At 40.8% G+C, this 21,055-nt stretch overlaps 1 protein-coding gene and 1 pseudogene across 1 annotated transcript in view; both read left to right on the forward strand.

Annotated features, from left to right (window-relative positions):
• The window catches only part of LOC121394826 (zinc finger protein 239-like), a 601,589-nt gene that overhangs the window by 142,431 nt on the left and 438,103 nt on the right, over window positions 1-21,055 (forward strand). The gene's annotated exons all lie outside the window — the stretch shown is intronic.
• Window positions 1,957-20,643, forward strand: LOC108719509 (annotated as a pseudogene).

Raw genomic sequence — 21,055 nt, forward strand, 5'->3', positions numbered from 1 at the left:
TTTACCTTTTGAAGTGTCCATGTGGCCTAGTTTATGTGGGGGAGACCACTCAAAAGATCAAAGACAGGAGTTCGGAACATACGTCTACTATACGTAGAGAAATCACAACACTACCAGTCCCACAACATTTTCACCAAGCTCAGCACACTATAAACCCGCTGAAATTATAAGTAATTGACACTGTAGAGATACCGAGGAGCGGAGGAGACCGGTTGTTCCAATTGAAATACCGTGAAATGTATTGGATTCACACGCTGGACTCTGTCTGGCCACGCGGGTTAAATAGAGATTACACACCAGGAATGTTCATTTTTAATTAAGTGCGAAATATGAACATTAGAATAATTTATATAATATATTATATATAGTGAATAAAGTACCCCCTTTTGTAAAATATAAGGATATTATAAGTTACCGAGGAGTTTCATGACCATATAAAAGTACGAGGCCGAAGGCCGAGTTATACAGGTCATGGAACTCCGAGGTAACTTCTAATATCCTCATATTTTACAACTGGGGGAACTTTATTTATTATAATACACAAATTTCAGTGAGTCATGTGACAGAAATGACATCAGAACTCACCGTTTATAACTGATGACATCAGAACTCACCGTTTATAAGGATATAATTTACAGGATATTCATGGCTTTTGTGTATTATATAAATATAATGTATATAATACAGTTCAGGTGTGTAGCCACACGCTAATCCATTTTACATAACATGGGTGCTTGATCTACATTGTATACATTACTTGTCAAGGAGAAACACACACATTTTTCTTTCTAGTGAATATTTATTCCCCTGTGAATTCCAACGTGTCGATCCACATCAGGGTCTTTATGGTTGAAATGCACGGTGGAATAAATATTCACTAAAAAGAAAAATGATTGTGCCGATCTCCTTGACAAGTAATGTATATAATATATAGATTTTATAGTTAATAAAAACATTGAAACTATAAAAAAAGAAATCATCAATGCACATTTTTTTTTAAAAAAAGGGGGTTAAATATCCTTTAATATGAGGCGAGTGAACATATTGTATAAATCTTTATGGGGCCCCCAGCCCTTGCTCCAATTGTATAACTGTGACTCTGCAGTTAGGAGGCTCCATAGGCCACAGTGGAGCCAAATGTAACGGATGTGGTTGGGAAGGAGGGGTAGAGGATTTCTGCACTTGCACTAGAATAGTCTGCAGGGTAATACCCTCTTTCCTACCCTTAATTGAACCCTTTTACCAGCTTCACACCCCTATAGCTACAGTTGCTACTCTCACCCTCAGTCCTTATTTAGAGGGTCACTCTCCCTAGTGTTGCCAATTTTCCAGCTGAAAGTTACTATAACATGTAATAAGAGTGATAGCTTTAAAGAAGAAGAAAAGCTACTGAGGCAGATTATTGCCAATAGATTAACCACAATAATGCAAGATAGAATGCTATATTTATTCTGTAGAATGCTATACCATTCCAGTGTAGACAGCTCTATAAACTGTTTGTTTAGTATAGCAGCTGCCATATTAGCTTGGGTTGGTCAGGTTTGGACCCCCATTTGCGAGTGACAGTTCCAGGTCAAGCTCTTCTTCCCGCTCTCCCCATCCGCCACCTTACACTGCCGGGTTCCAGTTTTATAGCCACGTGCCTGCTCACCAGCCCCTTTTGTGATGCCAGAAGATGGGCACGGGTGGAGGGAGGGCGGATATCGGGCGGGTGCACATCAATAGTGTGGACCTTCATCAGGTATCAATAATGCAATTAGTTGTGGAACAAATCCAGGGCAGCAAGCTTGACTGCAATATTCTTTATTGGGAAGCAGAGTTACACAACATGTTTCGGGCAATGCCCTTTTGCCCGAAACATGTTGTGTAACTCTGCTTCCCAATAAAGAATATTGCAGTCAAGCTTGCTGCCCTGGATTTGTTCCACAACTAATTTCATTATTGATACATTGATTTGGGATATCGTACACAGGATAACCCGTGGAATTAAACCAACAAGGACTTTTGGTGAGCCGCACTTATTCCTTTATTTGCGACCTTCATCAGGTAAACAAAGCAGTGATACCTTAATGTTACCCTCTGCCCACTACAGAAGACCTAATTTCCCAATGCCATGGATCAAAATTTTTCATAAACCTGGACCCCCCATATAGGAAATTTACAAATACCCCTCTCTTGGCAGGCCAAAAACTTATAGATTTCATGCCACATGTAGGACTGTTTAAAAATCATGGCATTTGGGCTGTATCACTTTGGTACATGTTTCCCCAAATGTAGCTACATTGGTCTCTTCAGCTGAACAGAAATACACAGCAGGAGGCCCTGACCTGTATATGGACTTGTGAAAGGCGACATCATATCCTTCATGGCAGGAAGTTTACCCTGAGAACTGATCACCAAACCTTTATTTACTTGCTATCAGCGCTGCCCACCTCCCTCTTCATATTCACAGATGGTCAGACAGGTTATATCAATACAACTTTGAAGTTTGTTACAGACCAGGAGATTTTGTTCAACTTGGAGATGACCTGCCCCATATAGTCCTGAATCTGAGGAGGCAAAGAAGACACATTGAGCTTTAAACTTCAATGTGAAAATAGAAAGAATGTTTAAAAAGTCTATTTCTGGTCGGCAATCTGAAGTCAACTGAAATGAAAAAAAGTGTTGAAGGGAGAACAACCCCGTTAATGCTGGCCAATGGGTGAGAAAAAAAAACACTCAACGAGATCAAAATTTGATCCATATTATTTGGCCCCATTCAGATTCACAGTCAGTTGGGACCAGTCACCTACAAATTGAACTGGCCAGTGAAATCCAACAAAGTTCAGTCTCACAAACAACTTGCCTCGGTATTTGACTACGTACTTTATAATGTTTCAGGGGTTTGAGGCATAATGGGGGAGTATGAATTTGCATAAACGGTGTTCATTTTCTCATGTTAATTACTTTATAAGGCTGTTAGAATGCTGCAGCCTTGGGAATAGTGGGAGGAGACTGGGAAGTGAATATAAAAAATAAAGATGGTGAACAGATAAGAGCTTCCTGCATTACTCTCGTATTACACTCACAGTTCTGAAGTGCCGGGGGGTAAATACCCAAAAACGAGTGATAGGTGAAGTGGGAACCTCTCATTGTGCTGTTTCCATGTGGAGGAATAAGTGAAGATACAGAAAACAGTCATTTCTGGGGTCTCAATGTACCCACCATCCCTGCCACCTGGGAATTTTCAGCTAAAATATCCATACAAAATATTTGGGCTGAATTGTTTCCATTTAGATGAATGAACACAGTAGATGTAGTTTCTGGCACTTTGTTGCCAAATGAAATATGTCAGCCACAGCCATTAGATTTATTGCCAAGTTGAATCCATGTTTGGCCAGGTTGTTAGCGAGTCATTTAAACACTGGAAAATCCCAGCAGCACTAGGACCATGAAGCTTCTGCCTCCTTGGGGGGAGGGGCCAAAGCACCATTTTCTGTCAGTTACACAGAACAGGCAGTGAGTTTTGTTTGTCATAAACTGCCACATGTGAATGGCAGTGCTCCTGGCAGAGACTCTAGCCACTGGCCCCGGGATGAATTGGCCCCAAACTGACTGGTGACAAGAACACTAGGAGCCTGGGAAGCTGATGTGAGGATTGGGGGAAGAATCTGTGGAAAAGGAAGTCCCAGGGAATCGGGAAGTGAGAGGTAAATGATTGGATGTCACACTGCTGCTCTGCACAAAGCTCTGAGCCAGTGCTACTGATCCAATCTAATGCCCCCCATTATGTTCTAATCAGCCATAGTGTTTAGCCAAAGACATGCTGCACCAAAATGGCTCTGCTCAGCTACAGGCCCTGTGTGCTCTCTGGGCATGCTGGGAGTTGTAGTGAGGGAACAAGGGACAACACAGGCTCTACATAAGGAATCTGGAGAAAAACTGCAATGTTTTCTCATTGGCTTTTATAGATGTCATCCAAGATTTCCCAGAACTCTTATGAACTATTGCAATATCTGCCCCATGTATGGAGGGTATTTAACATACACTTTATATTACCTGTATCTGCTGTCCAGTCATTTTCTGTATGAGTGTGTAATGTCATATCTGGCCTTGCAGCTTAATCATTTTAGGGCCCTTTGTGAATAAGACATTTTTATTAACTTATTAGTCATTATGTCAATATGCTGCTTGTGACAGAATGTTCTGTTATACAGATAGCTAGAATCTCAGCTGCCATAAAGCAGGACAGGACTGCTGCTTACAATGGGGATCAGATAGGATCTGTGCAGCCACTGGGACAGAATGTTCTGTTATACAGATAGCTAGAATCTCAGCTGCCATAAAGCAGGACAGGACTGCTGCTTACAATGGGGATCAGATAGGATCTGTGCAGCCACTGGGACAGAATGTTCTGTTATACAGATAGCTAGAATCTCAGCTGCCATAAAGCAGGACAGGACTGCTGCTTACAATGGGGATCAGATAGGATCTGTGCAGCCACTGGGACAGAATGTTCTGTTATACAGATAGCTAGAATCTCAGCTGCCATAAAGCAGGACAGGACTGCTGCTTACAATGGGGATCAGATAGGATCTGTGCAGCCACTGGGACAGAATGTTCTGTTATACAGATAGCTAGAATCTCAGCTGCCATAAAGCAGGACAGGACTGCTGCTTACAATGGGGATCAGATAGGATCTGTGCAGCCACTGGGACAGAATGTTCTGTTATACAGATAGCTAGAATCTCAGCTGCCATAAAGCAGGGGAGGACTGTTTCTTTCTTAGATGAAAGAAGGTGAAACACCACAAAATTATATTTTTTATTAAGAAATATAGAGCCAGACCTTCGAAGATTATGCTGTAATTTGTTTATTCACACAACATGTTTTGGACAAAGCTCTTTTTCAGGTGTTTCACTTTGGCCAAAACCTGTTTTGTGAATAAACCAATTTCAGTATAATCTGTGAGGGTCTGGCTCTATATTTCTTAATCAATGAATCAGCCTTCTATGGACAAGGCCAGAGCAAGAGGTGAGCACAAGGAATACTTGGAGCCAGAACTCTATACAATTTACTCTTTTTGTACAAATTCACTATAACTCAATTATCTTCAAGAGCAAATGTGAATTATTATGTACCAATTATGTATACAAAACAATACTCGGAGGCTAAAATAGAAAAACAAAACACAAATACTATAACACACAAGTTTTAATTAAATTATATTTTCATTTGTTTTCGCTTTATATGTTTGAATTAAATAAAGAAGAAGTACAGAAGCCCCAGAAGCTAAAAGTTATCTGATTTTAAAGACAAGAGACCATTCGACTGTGAAACTTCTCCAACACCAGCAAATCCTCCCATTGGAAAGAAACATCTGTATCAGACTCCGAAAAAGCTTTAGTACAATGAGCCTTCCCAACTCCCAGAAGGAACTTCCCTCAGTAAGAAAACAATTCAAATGCTCAGAATGTGGGAAAAGATTTGCCAAAAAAGGTAACCTCCTTATTCATATGAGACTTCACACAGGGGAGAAACCTTACCCATGTGCAGAATGTAGGGAAAAGTTTATAACAAAAACCCACCTTAATTATCACCTGAGACTTCACACAGAGGAGAAACCATTTACGTGCACAGAATGTGGGAAAGGTTTCCGAGATAAAGAATCCCTTAAAGAACATCAGACAATTCAAACAGGGGAGAAATCTTTCACATGCACATACAAGTCCCCAGAATGTGGGAAAAGCTTTTGCCAAAATGGAATCCTTAAAAAACACCAGAGAATTCATACAGGAGAGAAACCATTCAAGTGCACAGAATGTGACCAAAGTTGCACTACAATGGACAGCCTTAAAGTTCACCAAAAAATTCACACCGGGTAGAGACCTTACATGTGCACAGAATGTGGGAAACGTTTCATTAAAGTGTCACACCTTAAAATTCACCAAAGAATTCACACAGGGGTGAGACCTTACATTTGCCCAGAATGTGGGAGAAGTTTCACTGTGAAGAGTACCCTTATTAAACACCAGAGAATTCACACAGGAGAGAAACCGTATGCTTGTACTGAATGTGGGAAATGTTTCAGCTTAAACAGTCATCTAGTCAAGCACCTGCGGATTCATATAAGAATTAATCCGTTTTCATGTAAAGAATGTGGAAAAAGTTTCTCCCAATGCTACCACCTTCTGAGGCACCGTAAAGTTCACACAAGGGGAAAACCATTTACTTGTACAGAATGTGGGAAATGTTTCATTTCAAAGCCTCATCTTGCCATTCATCAAAAAATTCACACAGGGGAGAAACTATTTGCTTGTGCAGAATGTGGGAAATGTTTCTTTTCAAAGGGCAACCTTACTATTCATCAAAGAATTCACACAGGGGAGAAACCATTTGCTTGTACAGAATGTGGGAAATGTTTCTTTTTAAAGGGCAACCTTACCATTCATCAAAGAATTCACACAGGGGAGAAACCATTTGCTTGTGCAGAATGTGGGAAATGTTTTTTTCCAAAGGGCAACCTTACCATCCATCAAAGAATTCACACAGGGGAGAAACCATTTGCTTGTACAGAATGTGGGAAATGTTTCATTTCCAAGCCTCACCTTACCATTCATCAAAGAATTCACACAGGGGAGAAACCATTTGCTTGTACAGAATGTGGAAAATGTTTCTTTTCAAAGGGCAACCTTACTAGTCATCAAATAATTCACACAGGGGAGAAACCATTTGCTTGTACAGAATGTGGCAAAAGTTTCATTTCAAAGACCCACCTTACCATTCATCACAGAATTCACACAGGGGTGAAACCATTTTCTTGTTCGGAATGTGGGAAATGTTTCCTTTCAAAGGGTGAACTTACCCGTCATCAAATAATTCACACGGGGGTGAAACCATTTTCTTGTGCAGAATGTGGCAAAGCTTTCAGTTTAAAGACAGTCCTTACCAAACATTATACACTTCACACAGTGGAGAAACCTTTCACATGTAAAGATTGTGGCAAACAATTCTCTCAGAAGAAAAACCTGGAACAACACTTACAACTTCACGCAGAAGAAAAAACATTTACCTGTACATTATGTGGGAAAATCTTTTCTAGTAAGAAAACCCTTCTCTACCCCCACACAACTCACTCTGGGGAGAAACCATTCATATGCACAGAATGTAAAAATTCATCTCACTCTATTCTTTTTCCATGCACAGAATGTGGCAAACAGTTCTCTAAGATCAGAAACCTTATCACACACCAGAGAATTCATGTAAAAAGTAAAATTTTCCCATGTACAAAATGTGGCAAATCTTTCTCGGAAAAGAGAAACCTTCGGCAGCATTGTGTTACCCACACAGGGGAGAAACCTTTCACTTGCACAGAATGTGGCAGATGCTTCTCTAGAAAGATGAACCTTAGCAGACACCAAAGAGTTCATAAAATAGTGGAAACGTTCCCATGTACATTATGTGGCAAATCTTTCTATACAAAGGCCAGCCTTCAGCAGCATTCTATGACCCACATAGGGGAGAAACCATTCACGTGCACAGAATGTGGCAAATGTTTCTCTACAGAGCTGTACCTTAGCAAACACCAGAGAATTCATATAAAAACAGAAACTTTGCAATGTACAGAATGTGGCAAATCTTTCTCTAAAAAGAGCAACCTTCAGCGGCATTCTATTATCCACACAGGGGAGAAACCTTTCACTTGCACAGAATGTGGCAAATGTTTCTCTGCAAAGATGAACCTTAGCAGACACCAGAGAATTCATAAAAAAAGGGGAAACTTTCCCAAAGATATAGCTTTACAAACACCTTAGAATTCACATTAGTACAGAATATGGCAAATGTTTCTTGAAAAAGAGCAACCTTCAATGGCATTATATAATCCACACTAGAATTACATTGCCCGTATGTGAACAAATTCACTCATAGCAACTTTTTTACCTAAATAAGATTATCCACACGGGAGAGAAAACTTATGTGGCATAAGCTTGTTTAGTACAAGAGACAAAATGTAGGAACTAATTTACCCTTTAAAACTTCCATGACAAATCCTGGGCAGTCTTAACCAAGAATTATTTTACGCAGGGCCGGATTTCTTTTTCGGCTGCCCCTAGGCCAGAGGGGCAAATACCCGCCCCCTCCCCTCGCGATTGCTCCCTCCCCCGCAATCACTTCCTCCTCCCCACACATGCGCAGCATCCCAGAATACTCACCTATGTGTGCCGGGACCAACTGCGCTCATGTGCAGTTTTATTGTTCCTCCGCTCCCAGCTCTGCTCCCGGTGATGCGCATCAATGCGCTGGGCGGCATACCGCCCCTAAAAATGTGCTGCCCTAGGCCCGGGCCTTGCCACAAATCCAGGCCTGATTTTACTGTTTCCCTGGGAATACAGTGGGAAAACAACCAGCTGTTGACAAAAAGAATTTGAGCCTGGAACGTGTGTGTGGGGTGGGATGATGGTATTTGTTAAGTAGTAATGGAATATATGGATTTTATTAAATAACATGAAACTACCGAGTCAACTTTTTTTTTTTCCTCTTTCACTTTCCTGGACACTCCATGTCATACTTACCGGGATAGCCCCGCCCCAGTGCTCCCATCAGAAGGACCCTCCCCAAAGCTTTAAAAGCCCAACCCCACCCCCCAGTCCGGTGTCTTTTTTTCCTTCTGCTTCAGTTTTTTTTTTTTTTGCTCCTGTTAGAAGCAAGTTTTCTTTTTAACCTTGGGGAAGCAGTAGGGCTGCTGTTAGCGTCCTAGGGACTCGGGTTGGTCCTGGTGATCTTTTACCCCTAAGCACATTACCTCAGGTGGAATCTTCAGTGTTTAAACATCTGGATCAGGTAGGCACAGTTTTTACTGTGGCTAATATCATTGCTTTCCTTGATCCATGTGCCCTCCAGCCTGATTACATCCAGGTCTGTGGCAAGTGCTATGTCCCCCATCCGTATGCCTACCTGGGCATGTCTAAAAAGCGTCCAGCGGCATTGGGTTATATGGCTCATACACCCTTTATGATTTTTACGGATGGGAGAGGGAGGTGGCAGTTAGGTACGTTATTCTGATAACAAATATTTAGTTAGCGGCCTGAACCTTATGGCCTCCTTCTCTTTTTCCCCCACATGGGGGTATTATTTTTTTTCTTCTGGAGGAATTTAGGTGTCAGAGCCAGCTGCCTCCCTCAAAAGACTTTCCCAAGGTTGAGGTAATTGGCAGCTTCCAGGGTTAAATAAAAGAAAACCCTGAGGTCTTAAATCTACTGGCAGTTAAAGCTAAATTTAAGCTGAGAATGCCACTTGTTCCAGAGTCTCCTAACTCTTAAAAAAGTATGAGCCATGTTGGCCATTGGAAGAACTGTGCAGCTGCAAAGGCTGATATATACGTTCTATGAGCAATGATAATGCAATGCAGTGATAATGCAAAACTGTTTCTACGTGCTGAGAGCAGCTGAGAGCAGTTCTATGCAATGATGATCTGCAGGGTCTGAAAGCAGCATTAAGGCAAGACTTGTCTATATGTGATGTGAATGTTGCAAATACAATGTTAGCCTTCTTATTTCAGCACTGAGAATACTATGTTGATCTGCAGGTTCGGTTTACAACAGCTGCAGGTAATTGGGTAATTAGTCTGGAGGTCAGTATTCAGGTTCAGTTAATGAACAGGTAGATCCCCTCCCACCCCCTCCCTTAGCAGCTCAGATTGATTATCTGAAACATCAGGTAAGGTTGTGTGTTACAACTCTTCCTTTATAGTATAGGTTTGTGAACTAAATTAACATGTACTTCTTCTACTCTGCTTCTGATTTAGCTAGCTTAGAAGCTTAGACATTGCTGTATGGAAGGAAGTAAACTGTTTAGCCAGTATATATATGTGTTTATATATGTATGTATATGTGTGAGCATGTGGATACTGGCTAGCTGGGATGGGCAGCCAGAGAAAGGGGCCTCTTTACTCTTGGGCAGAGTGCTCTGTCTGCAGGATGTAGGAATTCCTAGTCCTGGCACTACTGAATATTGCAACCAAACTGACTATATGTGGAAACATTTCAGTGATTCTAGAGCTGGCTTTAATAACCAAATACAAATGCATATGTTATACATTTATGGGCCTGTCGCTGCATAAGGCAGTAACCAAACTGTCTGTATATGTGGAAACAAAATGCATATGTTCTACATTTATGGGTCTATCACTGCATTTTCTAGTAATCAAACTGACTGTATATGTGGAAACAGTTCAGTGATTTTAGAACTGACTTTAATAACCAAATACAAATGCATATGTTATACATTTATGGGCCGGTCACTGCATAAGGCAGTAACCAAACTGACTGTATATGTGGAAACATTTCAGTGATTCTAGAGCTGGCTTGAATAACCAAATATAAATGCATATATTATACATTTCTGTGTCTGTCACTGCATAAGGCAGTAACCAATCTGACTGTATATGTGAAACATTTCAGTGATTCTAGAGCTAGCTTGAATAACCAAATACAAATGCATATGTTATACATTTCTGGGCCTGTTGCTGCATTATGTGGTAACCAAACTGACTGTATATGTGGAAACTTTTTAGTGGTTCCAGAGCTGGTTTTAATAACCAAATATGAATGTACATGTTAGACATTTTTGGTATAGGCACTTTTTAATATTACACCAAACTGAATGTAGATGGGGTAACATCAGTGGTTCGGAGCTGGCTATAATAACCACATACTAATGCACATGTCATACATTAATTGGCCAGCCACTGGTCACTACTATAACCTTACTGTATGTATATGCTTAAACATTTCAGTGGCTTTGGTGCTTACTAAGGTTATAACTAAAGTAAATGAACATGCTATACATCTCTCTGGTTTGGACACCAATCAATAGAACAACCAAACTGAAGGTAAATGTTAAACTGATGAGTAATGGGTGTGGTAAGGTTCTAGGCATTTCCGGAGGGTGCCTATATAACCTTCAGGTTTGTATGTAAGCATAGTAACACAAGTTAAGGCTCCAGTATCCCTGGGTCATGTCTGTTTCAAGTAACCTTGATTTAGGTTATAAGCATGGATTACTCTTGCAAATAAGCCAATAGGGTAACGTATGCTTTCTGATAACAGCAGCCAAGACTGACTTAAAGGCACTAGCCAAGTCAGATATAGGTATTATGAACTTAATTAAGTACGTCAGCTGTGTTGCAGATAAGTATTATACCCTTATTTACAGCAGTCCATAATGGCTTAGGGGACTGTGTCCCGGTAAGTATTCCACAATCGGTATATGAGTTACAGATACAGTAAAGGTGGTAACTGATGTAGACATGTATCTTGTCTAAATGGATTGGCTAAGGCCAATTCTGATTCATATAAATGCTATGTAATATATAGGATTATGCACCGTTACAAAGATGGTGTGAGAGTAGTGGCCAATTCTGGTTTAAAGGTATACGACTATATTGCATATGGGTGTTATGCAATAGTCAAACGGCAGGTAGGTATTATACAATGGCTGTATTATAACATGAACTTGTAGACCACAACTTTTGAAGTCGACGTGGTCCATATATTTGCTTACATTCAACTATAGGCTGTTGGAATAGTTATCAGTCTTAAGGATCTCACTAATTAGAATCTAGGTTCTACGACTGTACTTATTCCTGCTGATTAAGAAAATAAGATAAATACGTATCCTGCTTCTGCGATAGGATTGGCCTGGGGCTAAATGGACGTAGACATGTATACAGTCATATATACATTTAACAAGGATTCTAATATCGCCACAGCTGGATATCAGGCAAGATAAGTGTTCTGTATATTCCAATGATAAATCAAGGTCTATTTATAAAACTGGTATGATATTCATCAGGATCTCTTTCTTGGTTACAGGGGTGCAACTTATCTGGTCTCAGTCTGGAAGACAGTGGGTGCATCAGTCAGTGCAAATGTTTGGTTAAATCACATACTGTATACTGTATTCACTACTGCCACAGGGTTTTAGAGCTTTGCAATGAGGTATTTTATAGTACAGACCTATTTAGTTTGTCTCCAATACAATAGGGGTCAGCTCTCGGACTATATATTCATGGGACATATTATATTAATGGGTACCATATAAAGCTGGCTGTAAAATTAGGTATTCTCCATCAATTCAGTTATAGCTAAAAGTTTTGATCCACAGGTTCGTTATAACAGGCTATTCTGTAATGTTAATCCATATGGTGGACAGGAAGCATGCAATCTTGGCATGCTGGGTTTTCTAAAGGTCTGTTACTCTGGGTTTAGCCTTTTACACCACCATAGACTGGCCTGGCTAGTTGAGGTAAGTATCATAGGGCTTAACATCAAGCTATAAAAAGGGTCTTATACACTTTATCCTTTTAGACCAAGGCTGCAGTATCAGCCTTAGGCAAGGTCCTGGTTATTGCATCTCTTGCCAACAGGCTTGGACATGCTAGTATGGTTAGTAGGGGAGTTCCATTGCAGAATAATAGGTAAATAATTATATCTCCATACCTAGATTAATTTTAATCTTGAACACTTAAGGATGGTACTGTCCATGTCCAGGGATTTGAGAATAACCAATCTCTAGCAGTATTGTTGGTTGTAATACTTCCTTGAGTCATTCAAATTTCTTCCTACATGGTAAACTCATGGGAGCAGGCCATACAGATTGTTTATAGGCCCAATCTATGGGGTACAATAACTCCAGCTATGTACAGGTCACATCTGTGAAGGCTCGAGGACTGTATCATAGCAAGGTTATGCATATCTGCAGGCATTTCTTTTACCTGGTCTACTCCAGGGCATGCTGATCTTTAATACTATCCAGTCTTGTTTGGTGTTGGATCATGAGCTAAAGATAAAAAAACAATTTCAATCTGTACAGACTGCAGAATGCTTCTAGATACCTCACAGGGCAGGTAAGGTATTCCCACATTGGCAGCACTCCTTCTCCATAAGTCATTCTACGGACCTCTCATTGAGAGGTGTATTGGTTATGGTCTAGAATAAATACAGGTTCCTTAGTATTAAAGAGACGGGGAACTACACTAGGTGATGCCATGTACCGGTAGTGTCATACAGAGTGGGGTCATGTAGAATACTAGTGATGGTATTTTTCCTTCCCCCTACTAAATCCTCTTTTGCAGGTACCATGCTTTTGAGCCATTTCCAAGAGTCCTCTTGTGGATGTTATGCGGTTGGAATAAACGTGCTGGTATGTAGTAGGAGTAAGACTATGTAGAAGTGTTACTCTGGGTTCCTATCCGCTTCTATTTAATTAAGAGAGAGTTCTCTCTTTTTAAATGTAATTGTCATGCTGGTTTCACACTCGTATCATTACTTTGGTGTGGGTTCCTTTAAGGAGTACTATTTCCTTTATTCTCTTCCAGTCCATTTCCTCTGAAAATAGAGTTCACAAATTTCCACAAGGTGATTTTTGTCCACCTTTGGGGGTTTCATTCTTCTGAGTTTTATCTGGTATAGATTATACTCTGCCACTTCCTTATGTGTAACAAATTCCCTCCCATTGGGATATTAGCTTGCTAAGTCCCGGTAAGTATGACATGGAGTGTCCAGGAAAAGGGAAGATTGTATCATACTTACCGTGATCTTCCTTTCCTGGACACTCCATGTCAGGTTTCCCATCCCTTTTTCGGTAGTTTCTAGAAGCTTATTACGAGACACCGGACTGGGGGTGGGGTTGGGCTTTTAAAGCTTTGGGGAGGGTCCTTCTGATGGGAGCACTGGGGCGGGGCTATCCCGGTAAGTATGACATGGAGTGTCCAGGAAAGGAAGATCACGGTAAGTATGATACAATCTTCCCTTTTCTTGTTTCTTCAACCAAGGGCTGTAGTCCTTTTCCCCCATAGTAAGTCGAATTTAGCGCCCCCCCCTAATGAAAATAGTGCACAGTAATGTTTCACAAACAATCAAGCCTATTAATAATGTATTGGGCAATGAGATTGGTGGTCAAGATTGGTTGGCAGATGGCCAAATAAACAGGCAGGAATTCTGCAGGCTTCATCTGAAGGGGCTTAATTACAAGCTAAATGTTCCCATGTATGGCCATCTTAAATGGGTGTAGGGTTGCACCTGGCCGGTATTTTACCTGCATAGCCAGTAAAACACCTGCCAAGGCCGGTATTACAAATTTCCCGGCAATGTAGCTGCCAGTAAATTTGTAATACCCCTAAAAAAGGCTCTTGGCCTGCCCCCAATCCAATCAAAACTTACCTTTTTTGCTGCCTTCTACCCATCACTTGCCGTGGCTCCACCGCTCCTTTTGACATCACGGGCCGCACCTTTTGTTCCCGCCCACACCACTGGCTCATAGCGTGCTGTGGCTCCACCCCCATTGATGTCACAGCCCACCCCTTTTGTCCCCGCCCCCACCACTGGCTGGTGAAAATGTTGTAAAAAGGTGGCAACCCTAAATGGGTGGTTCACCTTTATGTTAATGTTTAGTAACTGAATTTGGGGAAAAAAAATTTCCTAGAATTGAATCACGTCCATGAGTTTTCACGTGAAAAACCTCAAGAGAACTTTTTCTCACTGACTTGAATCTGACCCATAGTTTGATATTTATTTGTAGTGATGGGCAAATAAGTTGAGGTCTATGGGCGACAAATTTTTCACTCCATGGGTGTAATTTTTTTGTGAAACTTGGAGAAAATTGTGCTTTTCACTATTTATTTATAGTTTTCTCGCTTATTTTTGATTTTTCAATCACAAATTTATTTTGTTCTTGGACAATTTTTTGTTTATACTTAACAAGGTAATGATTGGTATCCATATCGGCACTGCATAAAGTACAAATATTGATGATGTCGGTTTCGTGATGTCTATTAAGGCATGGTCATTTGGTTCTCTATTCTGTTGTCTGGTGATCTCCGTGATAATTTTTTTATCTTCTTTTGAGGGAAATAAATCGCAGTCACTGTCATGTTCATTCCTGTTGCAAAATCAATCAGTCGATTGCCATTATCATTTGTTACTTCAAATGAGCACTTTTAATTCCAATAGTCACCGTATATACCCGTTCTTTCCCAACCTGTGCATTTATTTCTCCCATATTTTAATATTGTATATATTGGCGGTTTTCCTATTATTTCTTTAAAGGGATACTGTCATGGAAAAACATGTTTTTTTCCAAAACACATCAGTTAAGAATTCTGCACTGAAATCCATTTCTCAAAAGAGCAAACAGATTTTTTTATATTTAATTTCGAAATCTACATGGGGTTAGACATTTTGTCAGTTTCCCAGCTGCCCCAGTCATGTGACTTGTGGATGGAAGTACTTTCTGGCAGGCTGTTATTTCTCCTACTTAATGGAACTGAATGTGTCTCAGTGGGACTTGGCATTTACTATTGAGTGTTGTTCTTAGATCTACCAGGCAGCTGTTATCTTGTGTTAGGGAGCTGCTATCTGGTTACCTTCCCGTTGTTTTGTTGTTAGGCTTCTTGGGGGGGGAGTGATATCAGTCCAACTTGCAGTACAGCAGTAAAGAGTGATTGAAGTTTATCAGAGCACAAGTCACATGACTGGGGGCAGCTGGGAAATTGACAATATGTCTAGCCCCATGTCAGATTTCAAAATTGAATATAACAAAATCTGTTTGCTCTTTTGAAAAATGGATTTCAGTGTAGAATTCAGCTGGATGTGTTTTGAAAAAAACATGTTTTCCCATGACAGAATCCCTTTAAGTTTTTCATAAAAAGAATCCTTGTTTCATCTTCTGCCTTCTTGGTCAGTGCATGCACACAAATTAATGTTAAGTTACATATTAAGGCTTTGATTCTTATTATACTTATTCTTATATTAACTGCTTGAAAACTGTTTCTTTTCAAATCCTTACAAACTGCAAATCCTTCCAAAGGTGTTATACCTGTATCTGTGCTCACTATAGAACACACTATATTCTCCTGCATGTTGGTATCTCATCATTTAATTTCCTGTAATGCAAATACACTCATCTTATTTTTCTTATTTAAGTTTTTTAGTGCTGCTGGTTTGTAGAGGCTTCTCACATTCCATGTTGCCATGTTGTTACATATCTTGGTTCTTGGTTAATTTCCGAATGTCTGCCAAGCATCTCTCATTAATTGGTTTTGCTACAATAGTTTTTTTTGTAAGACAGGGTTGTAAGCCCTGTGCTCAACCTCCTACCTGGAGAGCCAGGGAATCTCAATTTTGGGGTGTTCCTCCCTTAGAAATTTGCCTTCCCTATGACTACCAAAGAATTTCTCGCCCTTTGTAAGATGTTCTTTGTATTCTTGTTGTAATCTTCTAGGTGTCAGGCTCTGCTAGGATTTGAGCCAGGGACCTCTGGGTTTCTTACTTGGTGCCTTGACCATGGGGTCCGATGAGCAGCTGAAAGGCTTGCCTATTATCTATAATCTGGCATTTGCAGCCCTTGCCCAGCAGCAGCCTGATTGGTGGGTTGGGATCAGTTTATCAGGGCTGATCCTGCCCTATATAAGGCCAGCCCTCCTTACCATCAATATCTGAGCATTGGCCTTCCTGAGCACTGTGGCTTGCCTCTAGCTCTGAGTTCCTGTTCTGGCTCTGTCTAACCTGACCTTTACCTTACCTTCAGCAGGCGGCTGGGTGACACGCCACCCCTAATAACTTGCCATCCTAGGCCCGGGCCTTTGTGGCCTTGCCACAAATTTGGGCCTGCTTACCTTGCCTTGTTTGCCTTGTCCGGCCTGAACCTTGCTTTGCTAAAACCTTACCTTGTCTTGTCCTTTCTGCACTGTTTCCTAGTCTTTTCTGCCTAGTCCTCCTGCTTCTCTGCTCTGTATACTTGTGCCATCCTGTCCTGTTCCAGTCCTGTTTTCTCTGTACTTACTCCATGCTGTCCTAATCCAGTCCTGTTCTCTCTACACCTGCACCATCCTGACCCTGTTCAAGTCCAGGTCCAGCCAACTCTGACTCATCATCCTCTTCACCCTGATCCTGTCCTTCCTCTTCGTATCCTGCCCTTACAGCCCCTGCTTTAAGGACTCCCTCTTCCTCCTCTGCCTCCACAGTGCCCCTACCCTATGCCTGACACTAGGGTCCATGATCACATCAGCCCAATAAAGCCAATCTCAAGCTGGGCATATCAGGGAGAGATCTGCTTGTTTGTTCATTAAAAAAGCGGATCTGCCTATGTATGGCCAGCTTAAGCTCCAGTCAGTACAGCTATGAGGGTCTTAGCAATGTACATCAATAAACTTTATTGCCAACTTAAATCCGCATTTTCCAGGTTGTTAGCAAGTCATTTGAATGGCTGGAAAATCCCAGCAGCACTAGGACCATGAAATTACTTTCTCATTGGGGGGAGGGGTCAGAGCAGCATTTTGTGGCAGTTACACAGAACAGGCAGTGAGTTTTGTTTCTCATAAACTGCCACATGTGAATGGCAGTGCTCCTGGCAGAGACTCGGCCCCGGGATGAATTGGCCCCAAACTGACTGGTGACAAGAACACTAGGAACCTGGGAAGCTGATGTGAGGATTGGGGGAAGAATCTGTGGAAAAGGAAGTCCCAGGGAATCGGGAAGTGAGAGGTAAATGATTGGATGTCACACTGCTGCTCTGCACAAAGCTCTGAGCCAGTGCTACTGATCCAATCTAATGCCCCCCATTATGTTATGATCCTTTCCTAGAAAAGCTTCATGTCAGTATGGCCCACCATTTTCTGCCCAAAGGGGCACTAGTGCCAGACAAACAGTCCTGAGAAGAATCCAGGGGGCAGCTGACTCCAGACATCAGGGTATTTTTTGAGCAGTTCTTGTACCTGGTGAAGCCTCCTCACTTGGCATCAGAACAGGTGATTTCTCCAAATAAATGGTTTGCACTTGAGGGGTGATTTCCTTTACTTCTTTCACAGCCTTTAAACTGCTTTACATTTTGCTCATACTCTGCTTTATTTTTCTTTAGAACTTTTGCCACCACATTTTTCTCTTGTAACACTTTCTTTGCAGGTCCTACTATTCTCTTCTCATTTATACGAGAAGACGTCCTCCTTTCCATTTCCAAAAGTATAATAAAGATGAAGATAGTCACCAAAAATAAAGAAAACTGCATTTTGTTTTTGTACAATTTTACCATAACTCATAATGTATTTCCAAGTGCAAATGTAAATTTATGTGATGACTGTGATTGGATAAAATTTATGTCCACAACTCACAAAGTTCGTATGGAGGCCCAGCTGCACAGCCCTGAGACTTCAGTTAGGAGAGTGAATGTAACTGTGAGCAGGGACTCAATGAGCAGAGAAGTAAAATCAATGACTATTCATTCAGTACTGATTAAAATGGCAGCTTCATGTGTTTCTTATTTGTAAAACGGATTGTGATGACTGTGCCTATTGACCAGTGGTCCCCAACCAGTAGCTTGTGAGCAACATGTTGCTCTCCGACCCCTTGGATGTTGCTCCCCATGGCCTCAAAGCAGATGCTTATTTTTGAATTTCAAACTTGGAGACAAGTTTTGGTTTCAAAAAACTAGGTGTACTGCCAAACAGAGGCCCCTATAGACTGCCAGTCTTCATGGAGGCCACTAAATGGATAATCACATCACTTATTTTGTACCTTCAGCAATGTTTTTCACTCTTGTGTTGCTCCCCAACTCCTTTTACATCCGAATGTTGCTCACGGGTAGAAAAGGTTGGGGACCCCTGCTATAGACTATTAAATAAAAATACTCCGGTAGCTGAAATAAAAACCAAAGCACAAATGCCATAACACACATTTTTACAATGAATGATGATCTAAATTATTTTTCCTTTTTTATTTGCATCAAATAAAGAAGAAGTACAGAAGCCACAGAAGCTAATAATTATCTGATTTTTATTGGATGAAGACAAGAGGCCATTAGACTCTGCAACTTCTCCAACACCAGCAAATCCTCACATTGGAAAGAAACATCTGTATCAGACTCAGAAAAAGCTTTAGTACAATGAGTTTTCCAAACTCCCAGAAGGAACTTCCCTCAATAAGAAAGCAATCCAAATGCTCAGAAGGTGAGACAAGATTGACAAACATATGTGACCTCCAAATTCATATGAGAAATCACACAGAGGAGAAACCATTCAATTGCACAGAATGTGGGAAACGTTTCAAGGAAAGCAATACCCTTAGAAAACACCAGAGAATTCACACAGAGGAGAAACCATTCACATGCTCAGAATGTGGTAAAAGATTTGCAAGAAAAGGGCACTTTCATATTCACCTGAGAACTCACACAGGAGAGAAACCATTTACATGCACGGAATGCGGGGAACGATTTGCAAGAAAAGACTACCTTCGTATTCACATGAGAATTCATACAGGAGAGAAACCATTCAAGTGTACGAAATGTGGGAAACGTTTCAAGCTAAGTTATCGCCTTAAAATTCACAGGAGAATTCACACAGGAGAGAAACCTTTCAAGTGCACAGAATGTAACCAACGTTTCACTCTATTGGGAACCCTTAAAATTCACCAAAATATTCACACGGGGGAGAGACCTTTCAAGTGCACAGAATGTGGGAGAGGTTTCCTGACAAAAGCAAATCTTAAGAAGCACCAAAGAAATCACACGGGGGAGAGACCTTACAAGTGCACAGAATGTGGGAAAGGTTTCACTTTAAAAAGTGTCCTTAAAAAACACCAGAGAATTCACACTGAGGAGAAACCTTATGCATGTACAGAATGTGAGAAAACATTCTCTACAAAGGACCGACTTTGTAACCACATAAGTGTCCACATAGGAGCTTTTACTTGTACAGAATGTGGAAAACAATTGTCTCGCAGGGATACCCTTGAAAGACACGCACAACTTCACACAAAAGAAAAAATGTTTAAATGTACAATATGTGAGAAAATGTTTTTTAGTAAGAGAAACCTCCTCTACCCCCACACAACTCTCACTGGGGAGAAACCATTCATATGCACAGAATGTAAGAATGTGTCTCTCCCTGTTCTTTTCTCATGCACACAATGTGGCAAACAGTTCTCTAAAATGAGAAACCTTACCAAACACAAAAGAATTCACACAAGGAGTGAAACGTTCCCGTGTAAAGAATGTGGCAAACATTTCTCTACAAAGAAATCCCTTATCAGACACCAGACAATTCACACAAGGAGTGAAACGTTCCCATGTACAGAATGTGGCAAACATTTTTTCTACAAAGACCTACCTTACTTCACACCAGAGAATTCACTTAAAAAGGGAAACTTTCACATGTACAGAATGTGGCAAACATTTCTTATCAAAGCCCTACTTTCAACAGCATTGTATGAGCCACACAGGGGAGAAACCTTTCATGTGCACAGAATGTGGCAAATGTTTCTCTATAAAGATGAACTTTATGAAACACCGGAGAATTCACATAAAAAAGGAATCTTTCCCATGTACAGAATGTGGAAAACCTTTCTTTACAAAGACCAGCCTTCAGCAGCATTCTATGGCCCACACAGGGGAGAAACCATTCATGTGCACAGAATGCGGCAAATGTTTCTCTACAAAGATCTACCTTCGTAGACACCAGATAATTCACATAAAAAGGGAAATGTTCCCATGTACAGAATGTGACAAATCTTTCTCTACAAAGAGTAACCTTAAGCGGCATTCTGTTACCCACATAGGAGAGAAACCTTACCCATGTGCACAGAATGAGGCAAATATTACTCTACAAGATATACCTTAGGAAACACCAGATAAGTCACATCAAATGGAAACTGTTTAATGGACAAAATGTGATAATCATTTCTTGAAAAGGGCAACCTTCAACGACATTATATAATCAACACGAGAAGAAGATTCTGACATTGCCCGTATATGAACACATTCACTCATAGCAACTCTTTTTGCCTGAACCACAAGAGAGAAACCTTTCACTTGCACAGAATGTGGCATAAGAAAGTTTAATACTAAAGACACAATATAGGAACTAATTGCCCGTTTCAAGATCCATGGCAAATCCTGGTCAGGTTTTTATGTATAATGGAGTATGATTGGGGCTGTGGGCCATTTCTTCCTGACAGAAGACCCAGTCTATTTGTTGGCCAGGCCCTTTTCCCAGAGAGCCAAGTGGCAAATGGGCTAATAACTGGGA

The sequence above is a fragment of the Xenopus laevis genome, chromosome 6L (assembly GCF_017654675.1).
Source record: "Xenopus laevis strain J_2021 chromosome 6L, Xenopus_laevis_v10.1, whole genome shotgun sequence".
NCBI lineage: Eukaryota > Metazoa > Chordata > Amphibia > Anura > Pipidae > Xenopus > Xenopus laevis.